Source organism: Lepidochelys olivacea (genome assembly GCF_965140295.1).
Source record: "Lepidochelys olivacea isolate rLepOli2 genome assembly, chromosome: 11".
NCBI lineage: Eukaryota > Metazoa > Chordata > Testudines > Cheloniidae > Lepidochelys > Lepidochelys olivacea.
Window position 1 is genome coordinate 54,952,616 of NC_140421.1, and position 23,720 is coordinate 54,976,335.

Sequence of the window (23,720 nt, forward strand, 5' to 3'; positions counted from 1 at the left end):
TTCCAGTAAAAACACAAACATAGCTGTCCTTAAGACCGAGCTTTAACTATTAGCTCAAAGTGAGATGGAAGCCTACAATTCAAACACTATAGAAGAATAAGTCCCTTTACATGACCTTAGAAATTTTATTGCAAACACACTGAACAAGATCAGAACAGAAACCTGAAAGCTGAGGTCACTTATAGATGGATAGATTTGAAAATGTGTGTATTCTGCAAGTGAGACCAGGCTGAAGGTCTGGGATAGCAAGTTAGATATATACCAACCAATGGTGTGGGGATAGGGAGGTGCAACTTTCTTTGATGATCAGTTTTGAACACAAATACAGCTAGCATGTTTTTTAGCAGCTATATTGCTCAGGGATTTGTTTTAAGCAGCAGGGCAAGAAGAAGCCAGCTGTATACTACACACTGAGGGTGAAATCCTGGCTTCATGGGAATTTTGTCACTGACTTCAGTGGATCCAGCATTTCACCCCTAGCCTCGAACATAGTTATAATAGAGGTTTGGATCCTACAAACCCAAGTTGCTCATGTGAATAGTCCTAGTGAGACCAAAATGAAGTCCGTGTAAGATGTGTAGGCGTTTCACTTTGATGTATGAGTTACTGAACAGAAGATTCTGAATTACATGGCTCTTCTCCTCCAACAGGTGCTTGTGCAGTGCCTAAGAAGTTCATCTACAAAGAAACTAATTTTGAGGACACCAATAATCACCCCTGTCTGTTAATAGTTTGTGTTTCTCATCCCCTGGCCTGCTATGAATTGTTATGCTAAAAGATTTTCCTGTCTTTCTTGATCACTGTATTTATGTAATGATCCAGACCCAAAGAACTTTTTTTCTTTCATCCCTGATTCAGTCTAGACATTGGATAGCACTGACTATACTAGTTTTGGGAAAGCAGGACTTTTATGAATATCAGCATTTAATGGTTGCCTAGAGAGACCGTTAAATTCTTCTTATCTGTATGTGACATGGTTTTCTCAATCTCAGGCATGGTCAAGTGTGATAGGAGTCAACTATAGTGCAAAACAGGCTACCATTTCCAATATTAGAAAAATAAGTTGGAGTATAGTTAAAGGGCCAGATGCTAGTTGCCTTATTCTTATAAGTAGTTCCACTGGTATCAGTGAGATTACTTGTGAGTAAAATGGTTTAGCACTACAAGTTGTTCACACTCATGCTGTCATAAATATAAAGGGAAGGGTAACCACCGTTTTTGTATACAGTACTATAAAATTCCTCCTGCCAGAGGCAAAGTCCTTTTACCTGTAAAGGGTTAAGAAGCTCAGGTAACCTGGATGGCACCTGACCCAAAATGAGCAATGAGGGGTCAAGATATTTTCAAATCTGGAGGGGGGGGAGATTTTTGTCTGTCTGTGTGATACCTTTGCCAGGAACAGATCAAGGATGCAAGCCCTCCAACTCCTGTAAAGTTTGTAAGGAATCTAGCTAGAAAATGCATTTGGTTTTTCTTTGATTTGGTTTGTGAAATTCGCTGTGCTGGAGGAAATGTGTATTCCTGGTTTTGTGTTTTTTTTTGTAACTTAAGGTTTTGCCTAGAGGGATTCTCTATGTTTTGAATCTGACTGCCTGTAAGATTATCTTCCATTCTGACCTTACAGAGTTGTTCTCTTATCTTTTTTTTGTTCTTCTAATAAAGTTCTGGTTTTTAAGAATCTGATTTGGTTTTTGGGTCTTAAAAATCCAAGGCTGGTTTGTGCTCATCTTGTTTATTCTCAAGCCTCCCCAGGAAAGGGTGTGTAAGGGCTTGGGGGGATATTTTGGGGAAATAGGAACTCCAAGTGGTCCTTTCCCTGTTCTTTGTCTAAATCACTTGATGGTGGCAGCATACTGTTCAAAGATAAGGCAAAATTTGTGCCTTGGGAAAGTTTTTAACCTAAGCTGGTAAAAATAAGCTTAGGAGTTTTTTCATGTGGATCCCCACATCTGTACCCTAGAGTTCAGAGTGGGGAGGGAACCCTCACAGATGCCAAACAGTGTTGGGCTGTAGCTTAAATTGGGTCCCATGGGACTTCAGTGGGCCTGCTCACATGCTTAAGTGCTTTTCTGGATTGAGACCCTATTGCACACAACTATTTCTTCCCCCTTCTGATCATACTACTTAAAAGGATACTTTTAATTTATGCCTTGGTATGTGGTTCTATAGAGGCAAGATATACACTATTCATACGCTTACCTAGCTGCAACATCTTTATTTGTATTCTTATTATTTTCTTAAATCCCTGTGCTATGTGTATGAAATCACATGGAAAAAGTATTTCCGTATATTTATATTTGATATTTTGTCATCTTTAAAATATATATTCACAAGCATCCCATGTCATTCTGTTGTCTCACAATATATTTCAGTATCTTTAAAATATTTATATGGCTTCATCAGATGAAAATATAACACGGTTTAGTATCATATAAATGTTTTCTAACTTTCATCTATCTTACATATGATATATGTAATGAAATAAATCTATAAAGCAGTCAAGATCTCTTGAAAATAAACCTAAAAATCTTCTAGTTGTCAGTGTTCTAACCAATATTATGCTCACTTGGGATCTCTCCATCTGACTATTTGATGGAGACTTTAAAGTTTGAATTTAGTTGCCATACTTCATCCACACGTACAGTAAGATGCACACAAGATTTAATCACTACCTATGTGAAATAGCATGTATGTTACTCAGATGGCGAATCCTAATTAACACCCTCACATTTTATTACCTCTGAAATTAATAAACTGTAATGACTCTGAAGGAAGTGGAGGGGAAAAACGCTTTCAGAGAGGTGAAAAGCAATAGCAGCCAGTCTGGTAGACATTTACCATTAATGCAGCACCTGTAAGAGCCTCTATAATAACCCATTGTACCATTATTTGTATTATGAGTACCTTTTTTCGAGAGCTTGTAATTCCAGACAGAAACACACAATAAAAGAGGTCACTGTTTGAAATATATTTTTAACCTGCCTTTTTTTTTTTTTGAGGTTATTGGACACCAGAAAAAAATGTTATACAACATGAGGCATTTTCATTTATACTTATCTGAAAATATATTATCCTATTAATGTTTTGGCTCATATGTCATGAGCTCATAATTTTGACCAACACGTAATTTTAAACCACGTGGTATACTGACTGGAATGGATGCTTATAATAGAAAGGTTTCTCTGTAGTGTTTGGAGAAAAAAAAAAAAGAACAACAGTTCAGCCAAAGTTACTTTGTTTCCTCTGCCTCCCTCCCACCCCCTTTTTTATTTTTAACAGTGGGGCTGAAAAACATAAATAGCAGCGGAACAAGGAAGTCTGCTCCAAATCTGTCACAAAAGAGCAAATCCTAATCTCAGAATACAAGTCAAACTATCAGGCTAGGCATTGTAAAACTACTCAGTGGAGGTCAGGTCATCGCCCCAGATCTCTCCGTGGCTGCTACCGTAGCCTCAATGTATGTGGCTCCTCTGCCAATCACACCTCCTCAAGGTTACAGCTACCACATGGATCCACCAACTCCACCCGTTCAGACTTGCCAATGGGTTGGGAAGCAGAGCACGCTCAGGGAGCATCTTCGTGCTCCACCCTCCCAAATGAGCATCAAGGATCCTGACTTCCTTCAACAGAACTCTGCTAGTTGAATTGTGATTACAGGTTTCCCATGGGGAGGGCGGTGGGCCTAGTGGGGACTGGGCCTGGAGACAGGAAATTGAGATTAGGTTTAAATATCAAATCCAGATTGCTGACACATTACAGTTTCTCTGTGATTAAGCTTATCTGATACAGGTCACAGGGTCATATCATCCTGCTGCAGCCATTGTTTAGATCCCTTCTGAATCTCCTCCCTCACAGACTTCTCTAGTCTTAACTAACCTAACTAATTCTGTGCCATTGGAAAATCTTACCATCTCAATATTCATCCCCTTTTCCATTATTCCCCAGGAGGGTCTTGTGCAGCATCCAGTGGGAGAAAGAAGCAACACCAAAGAGTTGGCCCTCCCCATTCCCTCAGCCACTCAGCAGAGATCTACTAAAGTTTGGGCTTCTCAACTTGTGCCAGTGGAGGGGGCAAAGTATGCCTTAGTTTTTAATTCTGTGCTTGCTCAAGGGGAAAGAAAATCTTATTGAAATAAATGGTAGTTCAGTCTGAGATCTGTGTAGGAAGGCCTTCTGGATTTGGCTCCATGATGCTGTCTGGTATATTTTAAGGCCACACTTCAAAGACAATAGAAATGTTTAATGCTGTTTCTTCTTCTCAGGACTTAACTACTGTGCAGTATGTGTATTTCAATAATTAAGGCGCTTTTGGAATTGTAGTGAAACATGAAAAGAAAAACTTTACAGGTGAAACTTTTGTAAGAAGGGTTGGGTGTTTTTTTTGTTTTTTGTTCATCAAAGGCTGAGGGTAAAATGACTTTGACACAGAAATCATAGCCCTGGGAATCATCTGTAAATGCTTGAAGTTAAAACATGTAATTATTGGAAAATAATCAATCGTTCTTGTAGTTTCTGCTCTGTGTAATTCACCGCCCACCAAGATTTGGTTAGCACCTAATAAATTTGTCATTACAAAAACATTAATAAAAACAGCGCAGAAGCTTGTTGGATAATTCTATCAAGTTAGCAATATTAACATGAAAGTCAAGTGCATTTTTTTCTGATTAATGCATGTTTCCATACTGCACATGTTCAGTAGATTAAAATTAAGGAAGCCACAATTATAAACTAGCCTTCCTGTCAAACAATACTGAGTCTGATTCTGACCTTACTGATGCCCACATAATTCAGGAGTAACCCCAATGAAGTCAGGAGAATTATTGATGTAAAACTGTGTGTGCTGAGGATCAGGCCAATTATGCTACAACACTTATTAATTGTTTCCCATTATGTGGCAGGAACAGAGGGATGAATGCATGAATCCTCCTCCTTCTCTCTCAGGGAGGTCAATTGGGAGCCAATCTGGATGCAGGATTTTTGCACCATGTTCTTCCTCTTCCTGATGGACAAGCAGATTTTTTTTTTCTAGCTGTGGATTTGCAAGACACCCGGAGCTCAGAAATTCAAAGGTCAGAAGCAGGCCAAGGCACCCAGGGTAGCGCAGCTCCTGTGGAGGAGACTGGTTGCTAGGAAACTGGAAGAGGCTCAGGTAGGCCTTCACACAGGTGCTCCTGGGTTCTGTGGCATTACCCAAGATTCATGGGAAGCTAAAAATGTTGGGTTAACACCCTGCTCTTTCTCTAGAGAGGAAAATACAAACAGAATTATGGAGCTTTTCCTATCCCATTCAGGTTTCTTCCCTCCAGGTAAGAAACAATCTAAGCTTGAGTAAACACTTCAGGATTTGATCCACAGTACATAAAATATTAAACTTTATCACTTACTCAGAACAATATAAAGTGAAACCAATCTAAAGTGACCACTAAGGGGCATGACTAGCTGCTCATTGAATGCATTCCTCTCGCAGAATGGTTTTGATGATACTTAGGTCTACTTTGGGATGGTCTTTTAAACAGTAGGTGTCCTACTGTTTAGAACCATTACAGGATGAAATGGATTTATTTTTTTTTTTTAAAGCAGGCTTGATGGTTAGTGGTTAGAAAAGTAGCAGTAAAACAGTTCATTTTTGCTCTAGGGACAAGAAAGAAAAAATCAATACATACAAACAGTAAGATTTAAATCAATTTTGTAACGTGTGACTTATACAAATTATTATTTTTGCTACCTCAGTAACTTGCTATTTTATAAAAGAAGGCATAAAACCTCTTGTGAAATATTTGCTGAGATACATCTAAAATAATCTAACTGCAGTTAGCCTGTGGAACTTGAAGCATCAGGATATTAGAGGCTTTAACAGAAACCAGAAAAAAAGCTTAGATATTTATAAGGATATCAACAATGTCCAGACTTATAATAGTAAATATTTTAAATAAAAGGTTTGGAAGGGATATAAACCCTCATTTTTCAGGACATCATCTGACCTCTAACTAGTGATGATTGGGAGGCTAAACTTTCCCTGGGGGGTAAATTATCCTATAACTACCAGGGTTTCCTGCAACTTACTCTAAAGCAGCTGGTACAAGCTACTATTGGTCTGCGCACTGTATAAGTGGGTGGTATGTGATTACTCTTCCCTCCGACCCAAGCAAGTAGGTGGAAAATGGGCCGGGAGAGGCCTGACTGGGTGGAACCGCGGCTTTGTTCCTCAACACACTGACCAGTGCAGCTCAGCTAAACTGCAAGGTATAATAATTTGCTGCTGGTATGAGTCCATAGAAAATACTTCTCTTCCAGTCCTCAGGGTAAGGAAAAAACAAGGTCGGAACTTGGTCAACAAGACGCACAGTTAATTCCCTGAATTGTTCTTTGGGTTGCTCAGCTGTGCTCCACCCCATACACAGGGTTTGGGGCAAAGCTGAAATCTAGTCTCTATCCTTGTGTAACTGAGGTTCAAATTTGGCTCTTGACTTTGATGGGAGCAGCACCTTATTTACTTCAGAAGCTGAATTGGTCCCCTTAAAACAGCAAGCCTGTCAGTTTCACTCCTTTTATAGAACCACTGACAGTTGAATGGGTGTGGCTTACACTATTTTCCCACATAGTCACTTAAATTCAATTCTGACCTACTTACACTGAAATTGCAATTTACACCACCATCAACATTACCCCTGGATTTGGCCTAGCATGTTGAAATACAGCTGTGATGTAGCTAGCCTGATTCTGATTTCACTGAGCTTGATGCGAATCAGGAGTAACTCCACTGAAGTCAGGAAATTGGACTGGTGAAAGTGAGAACGCAGTCAGCCCCCTCATATGTTTCTGATATCCCTCTCACTCCCCTCCCTCTCTGCACCTTCTATGAGAACTTAAAACATTAGAAATGTACTTGAGCCTGACAGAAGGCTTTTTGCTTTTTTTTTTTAATAATTCTTCCCAGAAAACAATTTTGCTCAATTAGATTTTTCGTATTGTCTGTCCTGTATTGTTGAAGTATTTGTGAATGCTTCATTCATGTAAAGTGTCCATGACTCTCATAAAATCAGTTTTGTCTAACTTTTAACAGGGAAGGTACCATTGCCACTATTGTGAATGTAGGGACTGATTAAGAGTAACATCTAAAGTAACAATAAAACTAGAATGTGAAGACTAAAAGAAATTACTTAAATAACTTTAATTATCTACTGTAATCTGGCATATACTATTGGCATATACTATTAGTGGCTGCCTCATACCCAACCATACTTATCACCAAGGAACTGAGTCTCTGTTCTACATGAATTAACCTTCATGTTTCTCCCTTTGAGCTTTTGAATGTCAAAAACAATAACAATAATTATGATTAAAATGTAGCCTGAAGTCAGATACCTGATGCAATAGATGAATCTTTAATTGAATTTTAAATTGCTTAAATAATGTTAAATCAAAAATTTTCTGTGTGGATGAACATTAATTTATCCAGAGAAAAAATGTTTCATGTTTAATTCAAAAGTTAAAATTTTAAGTTATTAAAGGATTCTAATTTAACATTTCTAGGATAGGGATTAAGCAAAGCTGAGAAAACTCTGCCAGCACTGAGTGTTTTGCTTTTATTCCAGGGAACTACAACAAAAATAAATTGCATAATTCAAAAGCAGGTTAGCATTACGGTAGATTCTTTATAACTGCAGCAGTTCATTGATGGCTAGCAAGCCAGTAATAAATGAAGCATTGAAGCACAACAGGTCTGAGCCATTAACTTGTTAGTAATCTGACACTTACATAGACTGATACAGTTGCCTGGAAGATAAAGTATTCATCCTTAATGGAAAAACCACTAATCAGAAGTGTTGTGTATAAAAACAGAAACTCTGATTCCCGATCAATGTGTTAAAATTCATTTTAAAAGGTGCCCTTATATTTTGAATGCATTGAATGGCTAAATAATATTGCATTGATTTGAAAATATTATATGTTTAATTGTCAAATCAAAAATAAATTAATCCCCCCAAATACTTTTCATTAATCAACATTAATTCCATATGCCTTTGTAATATGATATTGGTTCAGGAGCAAACAAGGACCTTCATATATGCACAGAAACATATTGACTTAGTAGGCTGGTAACCTGACGGATATGAATTTCTCACTCAAACTCTCCAGTGTTATAGTGCTTATATTAGATGATATCTCCCACTTAAATTTGATGTTGTTGAGCCTAAAATTAAGCTGGGTAAAAATCTAGTTTCCTGTCTTCTGGCAGGGGAAAGCCCCAGATGCTTCAGAGGGAATGAACAGAACAGGGCAACTATTGAGTGATCCATTCCCTGTCATCCAGTCCCAGCTTCTGGCACTCGGAGCATTAGGGACACACAGAGCATGGGGTTGCCTCCCTTACCATCTTGGCTCATAAATATTGGTAGACCTGTCCTCCACAAACTTATCTAATTTTTTTCTGAACCCAGTTATACTTTGACCTTCACAGCATCCCCTAGCAACAAATTGAACAGGTTGATTGTGTGCTGTGTGTAGAAGTATTTCCTTATTTTTATTTTTAAATTCCCTACCTATTATATGAAGGGATCACATAAATTATGTGAAGGGATCAATGAAATTAACACATGCGCCAGGGGTAAATAATGCTTCCTTATTCACTTTCTCCCCACCATTCATGATTTTATAGACCTCTATCATATCCCCCTATAGTTATCTCTTTTCTAAGCTGAAAAGTCCTAGCCTCTTTAATCTCTCCTCATATGGAAACTGTTCCATATCTATAATTTTTGTTGCCCTTCTCAATAACTTTTCCAATTGAAATATATCTTTTTTTTGAGATGGGATGACCAGAATTGCCCACAAGTTCAAGATGGAAGAGTATCATGGATTTATGGAGTGGCATTATGGTACTTTCTGTCTTCCTATCTACCCCTTTCCTAAGGGTTCCAAATATAGTTAGCTTTTTTGACTGCCACTGCACATTGAGCAGATGTTGTCAGAGAACTATCCACAAAGACTCCAAGATCTTTCTTATGCAGTAATGGCTAATTTAGACCCCATCATTTTGTCTGTTGATTTTACCCCTCATATGCTACAAACTGGGAGGAAGGACATTATCAGTGACTGGAAACAGGGTCTGGAGAGGACTCAAGGGAGCCCCTGCCCATCCCTTCCTCCTATGCCACCCGCACCCACAGTTACATACTACAGTTTGTGATTAAATATTTGAGTTTCTTCAGAACTCTTGGGTTCATACCATCTGGTCCTGGTGACTTATTACTCTTTTTTATTTATAAATATGTTCTAAAAACTCCTTTATCAATGCCTCAATCTGGGACAGTTCCTCAGACTTGTCTCCTAAAAAGAATGGCTCAGGTTTGGGACCATTCCTCACATCCTCTGCAGTGAAGACCAGTGCAGAGAATTCATTTAGCTTCTCCCACACAGCCTTGTCTAAAACCTCTTCTATGGAGGCATCAGTTTAGGACAGTACTTTAGATTTGTTGATAAAAAAAGAATAGCTTAGATGTGGGTGTCTCCCCCATATCCTTGAGTACTCCGTTAGCAAATTCATTATCCAGTGGCCCCACTGGTAGTCTGCTAAGCTTCCTGCTTCTGATAGATTTTTTTTTTTTTTGGTCTTTTGCTAGTTGCTCTTCAGATTTGTTTTTGGACTGCCTAATTATATTTTTACACTTGACTTCCCAGAGTTTATGCTCCTTTCTCTTTTCTTCAGTAGGATTTGACTTCCAGTTTTTAAAGGATGCTTTTTTTTGGTCTCTAATTGCCTCTTTTACTATGTTTAGCCATGGTGGCTTTTTTTTTTTTTTACCCTTGCTGTGTTTGTTGTTGTTTTTTTTCAGGGGTGAGGGATGTATACATTTAGTATGAGCCTCTATTATGGTGTTTTAAAATTAGTTTTCCATGCAGCCGTTTCACTCTTCTAACTATTCCTTTTAATTTCCATTTAACTAGCTTACTCCTTTTTGTGTAGTTCCCCTTTTTGAAGTTCAGTGTGACTGTGGTGGGTTTCTGTTCCCCCCCACACCCCCAGCCCAAAGATGTTAAAAATAATTACGTTATGGTCGCTATTTCCAAGCATTTCAGCTATATTCACCTCTTGGACCAGATCCTGTGTGCCATTTAGGACTAAATCAAGAATCACCTATCCCCTTGTGGGTTCCAGAACTAGCTGCTTCAAGAAGCTGTCATTAAAAGTGTCTAGAGTTTTTTCTCCGCATTCCATCATGAGGTGACAAGTACTCAGTCAATATGGGAATAGTTGAAATCCCCCATTTTTATTGGTTTTTCTGCTTTTGTAGACACTAATCTCCCTGAGCATTTCACCATCACCATCCTAGTCAGGTAGTATATATCTACTGCTTCACCCTAATTGTTCAAGGATTGAATTTCTGTCCATAGAGATTCTATGGTACAGTTTGATTCAGTTAAGATTTTGACTATATTTGATTCTAAATGTTTTCTTTTACAGATAGTGACCTATTGTGTATATATTTTGTACCCTGGTGTTACCATGTCCCATTGATTATCATCATTTCACCAAGTTTCTGTGATGCCTATTAGATCAATATCCACATTTAATATTGGTCACTCAACTTCACCCATCTTAGTAGTTAGACTTCTAGCATTTGTATACAAGCACTTGTAAAAGTTGCCACTGTTTAGTTTTCTGCCTTCATATGATGTAATTGGATAGAACTCTTTTTCAGTTGACTTTTTTTTTTCAGTGCCTACCTGTACTTCCTTCACAGGAGTGTAATGAGCATAAACTTGTTAATGTTTGTGAGGCACTGAGATACTATGATGAGGAAGTGGCCAAAAAGATAGAATGCTTGGTGGGGTATGTTTGCAATAAAACTACCAGTTATGAAATTGTATTGCAAGAATGGGAAAGGAGGGATATAATACCTGATTTTGATACCCTCATGTTGGGCACCGTTTTACTTTCCCTATGTCGTTCTATTGACTTCAGGGGAGTAAGGTACCAATCAACATGAGTAAGGGTATGGGAATCTGGTCTGTAATTTTGATGCTAGGCACATGCCTATTCTTTCATCTGGGTTCATTTCTGTTTTCTAAAGATGGTGAGAACATATTTCTTTACTCTCATTTTGGGGTAAATTGAGACTTATCTTCCTTTTAGAGTAACTGCATTTTACTGTCCTTTCAACTGAGAATGTGCATTGCAACATAAGCAATCCCTGAAAAGACATAAGGTTTATAGGAATATTAAATTATGGCAGCAGAAGCGTAGATTTATCAAGGCATTTTCACCACCTATTACCAGTCAGTCTTAGAAGTCTGATACCATGTGGTGATTCTGGGATAAGAGTGGAACAGCCACTGCTGTGTGAGCACATGGTAGCATATTAGATTCCTAGTCAGTCGCTGTGATAGTCACAAATTAAAGCAGCAACAAAAAAGAAAGGAACAAGAGGATTTCTATCTATATTATTTATGTGTATAACAGTATTGCGTAGGGCCTCAGTCAGTGATCAGCAGAACACTGGGCTAGGCAGTGTGTAAGCAAGTAATAAGAATTCCTCATCTCCTATGGTTTATGATCAGAAGCAACAAGTGGATGAAACAGACTAATGGAGCCCAAGGTATGCCCCCTCTCACCTTTAAGTAAATTGAAATGGTTAACACAGTAGTAGTCCCACTTACAAAAACTCTACATATTCCCTATACTCTTTCCTATTGATAATTTAATACCTGCTATCCAAACTTGTTTTTCATAGTAAAAACTAGTTTGAAGTTGCCATCTGCCTGTGGGAAATTAACATTAAAATGTCCTGCCAAATGAGCTACCTTGAGGAGAGGACATAACCATGTATTTGAGATTGTCTTTGAGTGGAATACTTTGAATTCTCCATTCCTTAAACGCATAGGAAATGGGGGGGGGGGGAGGAGTAGGGGCTGTAGGTCAGATTTTTCCTTTAGTAACCTCTTTTTAACCCCATTGGCCAGAGAATTTGGAACTGTATAAGGTAGGTGTGTGTGTGTGTGTAAAACAGAAGAGTGCATATTTTTCAGCTTCAGGCAAGAAGTAATTAAGACTAAGAACTATCCAAGGAATATTTTTGCTTAAGCTTTTTTTAATTTTATTATTATTTTACAGTCAGCAACATACTAACTCTCAACCTTTGTTAATTTGAAAAATAATGAAAATTATAACTTACTGAATATACTAATTTTTCATAAGGATTGGCATTTTATGAGCTTGATTTCTCAGTGTGATAGAGCTCAGACAGAATGAAATGCACTAAAGGCATCGGAGATCCAAAATAATCAATACAGAATTTTTTTTGACTCTTAAATTGTTCTACATGTCATCATGAAACTAACTTTAAACCCAAAATGGGAATGTTTGTTTAGGTATATGCACACACACACATACAATTTAATACTGTACAAGTCACCCTGCCACCAAAAAAAAATAAAAAATAAAAAAATCAGTATTTAGCTGCTGCCTAAGGATGTTGTGAAACTTTTGATTGCCCTGTCAGCAAGATGGGGCTCTGACTTACAGATATTTCAGCTTTTGCAGATGTTTGATTACATCAGTAATTAGGATACTAAACTGAATGTCTCCTTTTTAATAGACTGATACACAATAGGAAAAGGGAGGACTTATTTAAGTTGTGTCCATCCCTTCTTTTTCTTAGAAATTTTCTCTGTTTGCAAGAAATCCTACACTTTGATCATGGACAAACGTTCAGGGCCTGAGCCTGTAATAATCTGAGCTATGTGGAACTACTCCTGCACTCTGACTTGGTCCTGGCCTACACAACTTAGGTTGACAAAACTATGGCAGTCAGGTGCATAGGCGCCGACTTCCCCTCTGCCCGGTGGGTGCTTGACCCCCGCCCTGCCTCTTCCCGCCCCCGTACCTTCCTCGCCCTGCCCCCATTCCATCCCGTTGCCCCAAGTCCCCACCTCTGCCCCACCTCTTCTCCGCCTTCTCCCCTGAGCGTGCCGTGTCCCCGCTCCTCCCTCTCCCTCCCAGAAAGTCCTAAGTGTAGCCAAACAGGTGTTAGGCGGTGTCGGGGCGGGAAGTGCTGGAGGGAGAGGAGGAGGGGGAGAGAATTTTTCCCTGTGGGTGCTCTATCCCCATAGCCTATAGTCAGGTGTGTTTCTGGGGGGGGTGAAATATACCCTCACCAACATAGCGATACTGACCTACCCCCCAGTGTAGACTCAGCTATGTCAACAGCAGAGGGCTTCCATTGGTGTAGGAACACTGTAGTAATAGGATTTTATGTTTGTATTTTTATGATTTAGAATAAAGGATAAAGAATAATAAGATAACGTAGCATGTATTAAATGTATTGATGTATGATTTGACCATATGCTGCCAGCCATTCTTTTTGAACAGCAGAAAGGAATGGCCTGATACGCCATTGGTAGAGATGCATCAGCCGGAATTTCTTTGTGTCTGGACTGATTTCAAGGCAGTAACAGACCTTTGAGGGTCACCAATTTGTTGTAGGTTTAGCATTTTAAAATAAGTAAAAGAATGCCATGATTGTTTTCTTTTGCATTGCAACTTGTTGTTCCTGTTCAAAATGTCCTGGGTAAATTAATTCTGTTTTGTGTGTGAATGTGGAATGTGTGTGTTAAGAAGAGATAAGTGTGAAGGCCATCGCTGAACCAGATGGTCTGGGGGGAATCAGAGACAGACGCAAGGGCGCCAGGAGGCTGCAACACACCCCTATTGAAATGTCAGAGGAAGGCAGATTGACAACTCTAAAGATGAGACAGGCACCTGTCAATGGGGCCAAGATAGCTGCGATGAAAACAATCATGGGATAACTCCCTGAAAAACTTGATGAAAGAACAAGATAAGGGATGAGAAGGACAATTTAAGAAAACAAGCACTCATCAAACAACAATTGATTACAGCATGACGGTGCAAAACTCATTGGTCCCAATGAAGAAAAATCACGAAACAGGGGGCCTTGCCATGAAACTTTGGGTTCATCCTGCCAAGACTTCCCCAGAGCATCATGTCATGACTGACAGAACCTGGCTCCTACCTATCCGTGATCAACCTGGACTCTGGACTGGTAACTATAACATCAACCTGTGGGACAGTCTGTGTCTGTGTGTGTGTGTGGTGTAATTAAATGTATATGCTAATTGTTGTATCTTCAATAAGCGTGGCGTATTGCCTTTTCCCCTGAAAAAGATCACGTGTGCTTCTTATAAGCATAACAACAACATCTCTCCAAACGTAGTAGTTACACCAACAGAAAACCTCTTTCCATTAGCGTGGGCTGCAGCTATGCTGTGTGGCTACATCATAGCTACAGTGATGTAGTGCAGACGTACCCTGAGTCTTAGTTACTTCATTGGGCAAGGATCAGATTGAATGGCTTGGTGTTACTTAGCAGCAAAATTGACCCATACATAGGCTCATTAAGGAGAACTGGCTTTTTGCAGAAAACATTTGCACTTGCTTGGTAACCAAAAAAATTTGGTTTAAGACTTGCATAAAAATGATGATTTATAAAATGGGTATTCATCTAATGTTTTAAAAATTTCTACCTGGTAACTATTAAGTTTATCCTTTCCTAATAGCAAAACCAAACTACAGAAATATAAGGTTTGGAATCCTGTAGAAGAAATAAGATTTACTGCATGCAAATCAAGATTTTTGCATGCCCACTCTCATCTTTTCAGTAAATTGAAATGGTTAACAGACAGTAGTAGTCCCACTCCAAAAACACTACCATACTCTTTCCTATTGCTAATTTGATAGCTGACAGTAGGTGATCTGGCAGAAGGGGGCTCTTCTTGAAATAGTAGTTGTTAGTGATATGTTTTCATTTATTATTTCATTTTATTTGACATACACTAAAATGGCATGACAAACTCATCAGCTGCACCATATTCTAATCAGAAAGATACAAATGAAGCAGCACATGTATTCATGAAGGACTGATGGTTCACTAGAGTAGTTGACCCCTCTGCTGTAGGGTTGTTTTTTTTGGAGGGGGGATTTTTTTTTTTTAAACCTGCTCTGCTAGCTTGGTTAACGTTCTACACTAGAGAATCTGCCAAAGATGCTCTGTAGGTATGTGTGTGATGGAGAGTTTTCTCCACAAGATTTTTCTAAGCTTTGAAAAGCATTTGGCATTGATCCACTCACCTCTCTGCACTCAGTATGAAGCAAGGACAGAAACCTATTTCAAAAGTAATATTAGTTTATTATTATTATTTTAAGGAACTCTGACACATCCTACAGTACAGATAATTTGAAGTGAAATGTCAATGTGTGATCAAAAAATCATTCCAAAAGAGTACTAAGCATGATATAAATTAACCTATGCTTGAGTCTAGTTTCCATATTGTTTTAAAATGTATGCTTTTTTTTAGAATTGCAAAATATGTCTGAATACAGATAATGCAAGTAAAACCTTTGAAAGAAACATAGCTTGGCTATTTTTAATTAACAGTTGGAAGCTACTGATTCTGCTATTGGACAATGAGGATTGATTAGTCTTTTATTAGAAGCCCACTGTAATGCAGCAGCTTCGTGGAGTAAAAATGACATCCCGGCTGCATTATGAAGTTGTGCTTTGTAAAGAGACTTTGGAGAATCTGTTACACCTCAAAACAATGAAATGGTCAGGAAAACTATATATAGATTGCAGTTACCAAAACAGCATATAGATTGCAGTTACCAGATTTGCACATGCAATTGTGGGAACTGGATGCAATTTCAGCAGTTACACACATATTCTTACATGCTCATTTGCATGAACATAAGAATGGCCATACTGGGTCAGAACAATGGTCCATCTAGCTCAGTATCCTGTCTTCTGACAGTGGCTGCGTCAGAGGGAAAGAACAGAACAGGGCAACTTACTGAGTTATCTGTCCCCTGTTCTCCAGTCCCAGCTTCTGGCAGTCAGAGATTTAGGGACACCTACTGCATGGGATTGTGTCCCTGACTCTCTTGGCTAATAGCCATCAATGAACCTATCCTTCATGAAATTATCTAATTCTTTTTTCAAACCCATTTATACTTTTGGCCTTCACAACATCCCTTGGCAATGACTTCCACAGGTTGACTCTGCATTGTGAGAAGACGTACTTCCTTTTGTTTGTTTTAAACCTGCTGCCTATTGGGTGTCCCTTAGTTCTTGTGTTATGAGAAGGGGTAAATAACACTTCTTGTCCACTTTCTCCATACCATTCATGATTTTATTGACATCTATCTCGTATACCCCCTTAGTCATTTTTCCCCCCAGTCCCAGTCTTTTTAGTCTCTCTAATGGTGTCCCTAGCTTCTGTTTACCAGAAGCTGGGAATGAGCAACAGGGGATGGATCACTTGGTGATTACCTGTTCTGTTCATTCCCTCGGGAGCACCTGGCATTGGCCACCGTCAGAAGACGGGATACTGGGCTAGATGGACCTTTGGCCTGACAAAATATGGCTGTTCTTATGTTCTCTTCATAAGAAAGCTGTTCCATACTCCAATCATTTTTGTTGCCCTTCTCTGTACTCTTTTCCAATTCTAATATGTCTTTTTTTGAGATGGGGTAACCAGAACTGCATGTGGTATTCAAGGTGTGAGAGTACCATGGATTTACAAAGCAGCATTATGATATTTTCTGTCTTATCTATCACATTCTTAAGGGTTCTTAACATTCTTTTAGCCTTTTTGACTTCCCCTGCACACTGAGCAAACGTTTTCAGAGAACTACCTGCAATGCCTTCAAGATCTTTCTTGAGTGGTGACAGCTAATTTAGATTACATCATTTTTTATGTATAGTTGGGATTGTTTTCCAATGTGCATTCCTTTGCATTTATCAACATTGAATTTCATCTGCCATTTTTTTCCCAGTCACCCAGTTTTGTGAGATCCCTTTGTAACTCCTCATGGTATGCTGTGGATTCAACTATCTTGAATAACTTTGTATCATCAGCAAACTTTGCCACTACAGTTTATACTTGATCCAGATCGAATATGAATATGTTGAATAGTGCTGGTCCCAGTACAGATCCTTGGGGACCCTGCTATTTACCTACCTCTACTGTGGAAAGGGACCATTTATTCCTATCCTTTGCTTCCTATTATTTAACCAGTTACTGTTCCATGAGAGGACCTTCATTCTTATCCCATGGTTCCTTAATTTGCTTAAGAGTCTTTGTTGAGGGACCTTTGTCAAAAGCTTTTTGAAAGTCCAAGCACAGTATATCCACTGGATCACCCTTGTCCACATTTAGAATACTTTGAGGAGGTAAACAGATGGGGTGAGGCATGATTTCCCTTTACAAAAGATGTGACTCCTCCCCAACATATTGTGTTCATCTATGTGCCTGATAATTCTGTTCCTTATCATTGCAAAGAATACAAAAAGGGGCCTTTTGTAACTTGTTCATGATATACTGGTAATAGTGTGTAGCTGTATGCCCTCTCATTTGAAGTGACTACATGATGGAAAACTAATAGTGATAGTGATCAAAAGATTTAGAGGTTAAATTGAAATAGACACTCTAAAATGCAGCTGCCTATCCTAAATGTTGCTGAATTATCTCTACCTCTGCCTCTTAGCCTTCATATTTTGCTTTATAATTTAATAGTTAGTAAGCTTCTTGCAGGAGGTCCTTGAAATCTCCCCTCTTATCATGTCTCATAGGATCTTTGGACTGCCTTTCTTGTGCCATTTTAGCAGTGCTGCTTCTGGTCCCATCCAGAAAATGTATAACTGAGTAAGGGAATTTTGGCCAGGACACCTAGTTTATCTCCCATTAAGGACAGCAAGACAGAAGACCTAATGATATTAACTATTTTATAGGAAGAGAGCCTGAGATCTGAGGCCTGAACTAAAGCAGTAGTCAGGCCCTGCTGATATAAAGGAAAGTTAGCAGAAGTCAGGCCCTTTTATAAACATGCCTGCTTGCGAAAACCTGGCAAGAACAGGGCTGGTATTGCAAAAGCACACATTCCTAAGTAGTACTAGGCACAGGACACTCATGCAAACACATTCCAGAAGGGTGGTTCCAGAACATCCCGAATTACAAGTGTATTACGAGTGGTAGAAACACACTCCCCAAAGATAACAGGAACCTGGTGACCCCTCCTAAAGGTAAGGATGACAGCGTGATGGATAGAGATGTTTTGATCGAACCAATGTGTACAAAGTAAAGGGTAGTAATTAACTACGTCAGAGGGCCAATATGTAACTTCTTTGTATCGGTGTATAAAGAGGGATCTTAAATGGAGTATCTTTATTCAGCCAAGGGGAGGAACGAAAAATCCCACATTCACTGAGCTGAGTCCATTGTCACAGGCATACATGTACTTGTGTACATGTACTTAAGTGTACTTGTGGCACATATAGGGTGCTAATACCATGCTTTGTCAACAATAAACCTGGCCGGGTGCCTTTGCTACAAACCGAGTCTGGTGGTCTTATAGGGCAGTTTGATCGGTTCGCTGGGCCAGCAATCTGCACAGAACTTGCCCAGGACACAGGAAGAGCACACACACACACAGTCAATGAATAACTACAGCTATCAACTTAAAATGCACATAGCCTAAGCTGTTCTTCTGAAAAAAAAAACAACCCTCTTCGGGAAGCCTGATAGACCAGACTATCTCTGACTCTTTTTTCTGTGAGGGGATGAAGAAACCCTGAGCAACCTCCACCTGTTTTCTGAGTCCCAACCATGGACTCCAACCTGGGGAAACAGATCAGGCTAATTAGCTAAGAATCAGAGTGTTCTTAAAAAAAGTGTCAAGCTTATTACCTTTTTCTGTAACAAATGTTTTAATATCATGAAAAGTATCTACTGATGTAGTTACTAAAGCAGTCCATATTTATTTATATTTTCTAAATCTTTACCATACCACCTATGGCAATAGTATCCAAGTCCTTCTTGTCCTTGTAAATACTGTTAAATGTTAAGTATTTACATCATCTCACAATCTTACAAAAGTATAGACAGACAAGCTCATTTCTATATAAGGCCATTCCATTGCAGTGCAAACGTAATGTCCATCAACGGTTCAGCATGTGTCAGACATGTGAGTACTGAATGTGGTAGGTGTGACTGTGTGAGACCTCTGACAGCAGCTATGATTTGGTTTTGGCAGGTAGATATCTCTTTATTCTTTGAAGGGTAGAAATATGTCAGCATTTAAGAAGGAAACATTGTTTAAGAGGGGAAAAAAATCTTTCTGCATGTCTGTGTGTATTAAAACTGTCACTTCTGAAACAAATTGTCTTCCAGAATATGGGTAATGACTTGTCACCTCATCAGTTTGCTCTTCTGCCCTTTCATTATTTTCCTCTTCAGGCATGCCTTGCAATAGGAATGCAGCACTGTCGGCTCCCCAGTTGTTCAGGTAGAAGCCCTAAAGAATCAAACAAGTGTTCCAAAGCCCAGAGAAAATTATTCTGACAAATCTGTATTTCAGACACAATCATTTTGGAATCCCCTGCTTCCTTGCATAAAAAGTTTTTCTCCTGGTCTCATTCCTCATGACCCCAATCTGGGGTGTATTGCTGAAGACCATTAATGTCTTTCAGGTTCATCTGCATTCCTGTCTCAGGGACCCTGGTCATTAAATAAGCTTTTACATTGAGATCTTAGTTTGGTTTTGTGTGGTTTTGTTCCTTAAATGAAGGGGGAGAGTAGGACTTCCTCTTAGCCCTCAGTATATCATGCAGTTTAAGATAAATTTTGCAAACTTTGTGATGTTCTAATAAAATGGCCCCATCTTACCTTTTTTTAGTTCCAAAAAATGTATTCCAGTTGGGTTTTTACACTCCTATCTCTTTTCATGGGACTCCTAGGATATTTTAAAAATAAGAAACAGCTTTTCATATCTAAACTATTGAAAAACATATGGTAAAATCTGCATACGAGGAATAGAAAGTGAATACCACCCAGTAACATAACATAGCTTTTTCAGCCCTTCAGGAATTCTCAGACTGGATTCATTACAAGGAACTTGTGTGTGTTGCATGTTTGGGCTGGTTCTTAATTTAAGAGAACCAGTTCACCTATTCCTTGTCTCATCTCAAGTCATTACCCTTAACAAAACCATAACAATATCAATTGCATTTGAGGGGGCCCTCCAGCCAGTGTGCCAATTCCTATGCTCCAAGTCCTCCCTGAATTCTTTGCTGCAACTGCTTTCAAACAGCACCAACTAACACAAATGCTTTTTCTGTCTGATTGCCCTGGATCACAAGGCAACTTGTGACTTTGATGGTGACTTGCCACTGTGATGTAGTCAATGGATTGTATCAGACCATTACACAGACAGTTCACTACAAGATCCTTTTGTTTCAAAATGGCTGATAAGCAACAGAGGTTGAAGTCAGGACCTCACCCCAATGCTCTAGACCAGTGGTTCTCAAACTAGGGCCACCGCTTGTTCAGGGAAAGCCCTTGGCAGGCTGGGCCAGTTTGGTTTCCTGCTGCGTCCGCAGGTTCGGCCGATCGCTGCTCCCACTGGCTGCAGTTCGCCGCTCCAGGCCAATGGGGGCTGCAGGAAGGGCGGCCAGAATATCCCACCGCCCCCATTGGCCTGGAGTGGTGACCGGCCAGTGGGAGCCACAATCGGCTGAACCTGCGGACGCGGCAGGTAAACAAACTGGCCTGGCCCACCAGGGGCTTTCCCTGAACAAGCAGCAGCCCTAGTTTGAGAACCACTGCTGTAGACATTACCTTGGCTGACCATTGAATAGCAGGTTAACCTCAAGGTTCTGGTCATAATCTTGAGAAGCCTTCCATGCTCTGGCTTGTCTTGCTGTTAATATGACCTACCAGTTATTTTTTGTGGGAGTTTTAGAATTTACAATTTTAAAAAAGATACTAGTATAAGCGGGAGGTTTTTCACAGCTGACCTATGGCTTTGGAAGATCTTTCAAGAAGAGACCAAGATCATAACTCTCATCAACTTCAATGCTAAATAGACCCATCTCTTAGCTTTTGATGACCAACAATAATAAAAATAATGAATTTAAAAGATCATCGTATGGTCTTTCCCTCTTTTAGGGTAGAAACGGAAGAAAACCAAAGACCAGCATTAATTAGGCTATATAATAGACCGATATGGTTTAGTAAGATGCTCTCCCACAATAGTGATGAACTTGACATAAATATTTTGATAAGATGGCACCAAATTAAAATAAGTATCCTATGTAGCTCTACGTGTCTTTGGAATATCAGATAAACTAATGTTTTAATATTCTTGGAATTATAGCAACAACTGCTAAATCTAAAGTACATTTTACTTTTGGGCGAAGGCTGGTATACAGTAGCTGAGAATCAAAATCTTCATTCTGATTCACCATAAATATATAATACAGTGATGAATGACATCCAAAACTCTGAGATTAATTCTCACTTTGACCAAAAAAGTTAATTTATAGCAACATTTTCCAATTAATCTCTACTAAAATTTCTAAATTTGACATGTTATTCCAGTATGATAATTCTGAATCTAAAGTTATTCAGAACTTATAAAGAGTTGGTATTGACAATAGCCGCTTGTAATCAGTTGCTCACTGAACCTGCACATATAGTTGCTGCACTGTGAACTTTACTCGGTGTCATTTTAATTTAAGCCTGTCTGATTAGATAATTCATAACCAACATTTACAAATTAGACAGAAGTATTTACACTATATGGAAGGTTACTCTTTGAGACTAATTTGTGTCTGTGTAAAGTGAACGACATTGGATTTCTTTTTTCTCCTGGCAAAAGAGGTGCTGTTCTTAGAATAGCTGTAATTAAAGATGCAAGCAGTACATATCTGGAATGATTCACAGCACATCAACTTTGTTATAAACTGCTTTTGGTGGGTGAAAGTGATTGTCCTACCCAAAAAGGTGGAAAACTATGAAACATGTCAGTAAAAAATGCCTAACAACAAATCATTTTTAATTAACAGGGCCTGTATGCCAATAACAATGAAGTGATTCATGTAAGGAAATATTTTATCTCTATGAAGCAATGCATAGTAAAAAGCTTATTTAAATATTGTAGTTAAATAAAGGTGAATGAAGGAAGGCCCTGTGCTCATAGATTTTAAGGCTCAAAGGGACAATTATGATCACCTGCTCTGACCTCCTATATAACACAGGTCATAGAACTTCCCCAAAATAATTCCTAGATTATAGCTTTTAGAAAAAATATCCAATCTTCACTTAAAAATTGTCTGTGATGGAGAATCCACCACAACCCTTGATACATGGTTCCAATGGTTACTCACTTAAATTCAGATTGGAAATAGGCTGTACATTTTTGTCTAGTTTCAATTTCCAGGCATTGGATTGTGTTTTACATTTCTCTGGTAGCTCTTTATTAAAATTTTGTTCTCCATGTAGGTACTCATACTGTAATCAAGTCATCCCTTAACCTTTTCTTTAAGATAAATAGACAAAGATCCTTGCGTCTATCATTATAAGGCATGTTTTCTAATCTTTTACTCATTCTCATGGCTCTTCTCTGAACACTCTCCAATTTATCAACATCTTTCTTGAATTCTGGCCACCAGAACTGGACATAGTATTCTAGCAGCAGTCGCACCAGTGTTAAATACTGAGATAAAATAACCTCTCTACTTCTACTCAAGATTCTCCTGTTTATGCATCACATTAGCTCTTTTGGTCATAGCATCACATCGGGAGCTCATGTTCTGCTGATTATCCACCAGGACCCTCAAATCTTTTTCAGATTCACTGCTTCCTAGTTAGTCCACCCCCATCCGGTTAGTATGGCTTACATTCTTTGTTTCCAGATGTATACATATATATTTATCTGTATTAAAACATTAATTACTTGCACCCAATTTGCTAAGTAATCCAGATAACTAAGACGATCGGTCACTGAGTGAGTTATTGCTCCCCTCCAGTTTCTGTGTTGTCTCCATACTCGGTGATATGTTTTCTTCCAAGTCATTGATAAATATGTTAAATAACATAGGGCCAGTAACCAATCCCTGCAAGTCTCTATGGAAAACAGACCCACTCGATGACTATTCTTCATTTACAGTTACATTTGGAGACCTATCAGTTAGCTAGTTTTTAATCCATTTAATGTGTGCCACGCTAACTTTACATCGTTCTAGTTTTTTTCCCTCAAAATTTCATATAGTACTAAGTCAAATGCCTTGCAGAAGTCTAAGGATATTACCTCAACACTATTACTGTTATCAAGTACTCCTTTTCTTTTTACAATATCAGTGGAATCGCTATTTATTTTAGAAGAGAAGAAAATTCTCTTGCCAAATACTCTGTGTGTGTCTGTACGTATGTCTGTATACGTAACCACTGTGTATTACACATGGAGAAATCTACAACATTACTCCTGCTTTACAGAACTTAAAAGCCAGTTTTCATTTACAGTATGAGGGATACCATTTCCATCACTGACTTTTTTGTTAATGAGATTGTGCTAGAATAAGATTTTACATTTGTAACATTCATATTAATAGTAGATAATGCTTTCCAGTGCCTTGAATTAATCTTTGCACTATTTTTCTTCTACATCTTCCTTCCTTTATTCATTTATTTTCTGTAACACACACTTAAGTATACTGGAATGTTATGGCCATTCACCCATTTTGCAGTTATTGTATAAACTATTTATACATTTTGGTTTTATGAGTGGCTGACCTGTATCTACCTTTTCTTTAATGCTTTCTAGTTATGATGTTAATAGGAACATATGAGTTGCTAGCATATTTCTA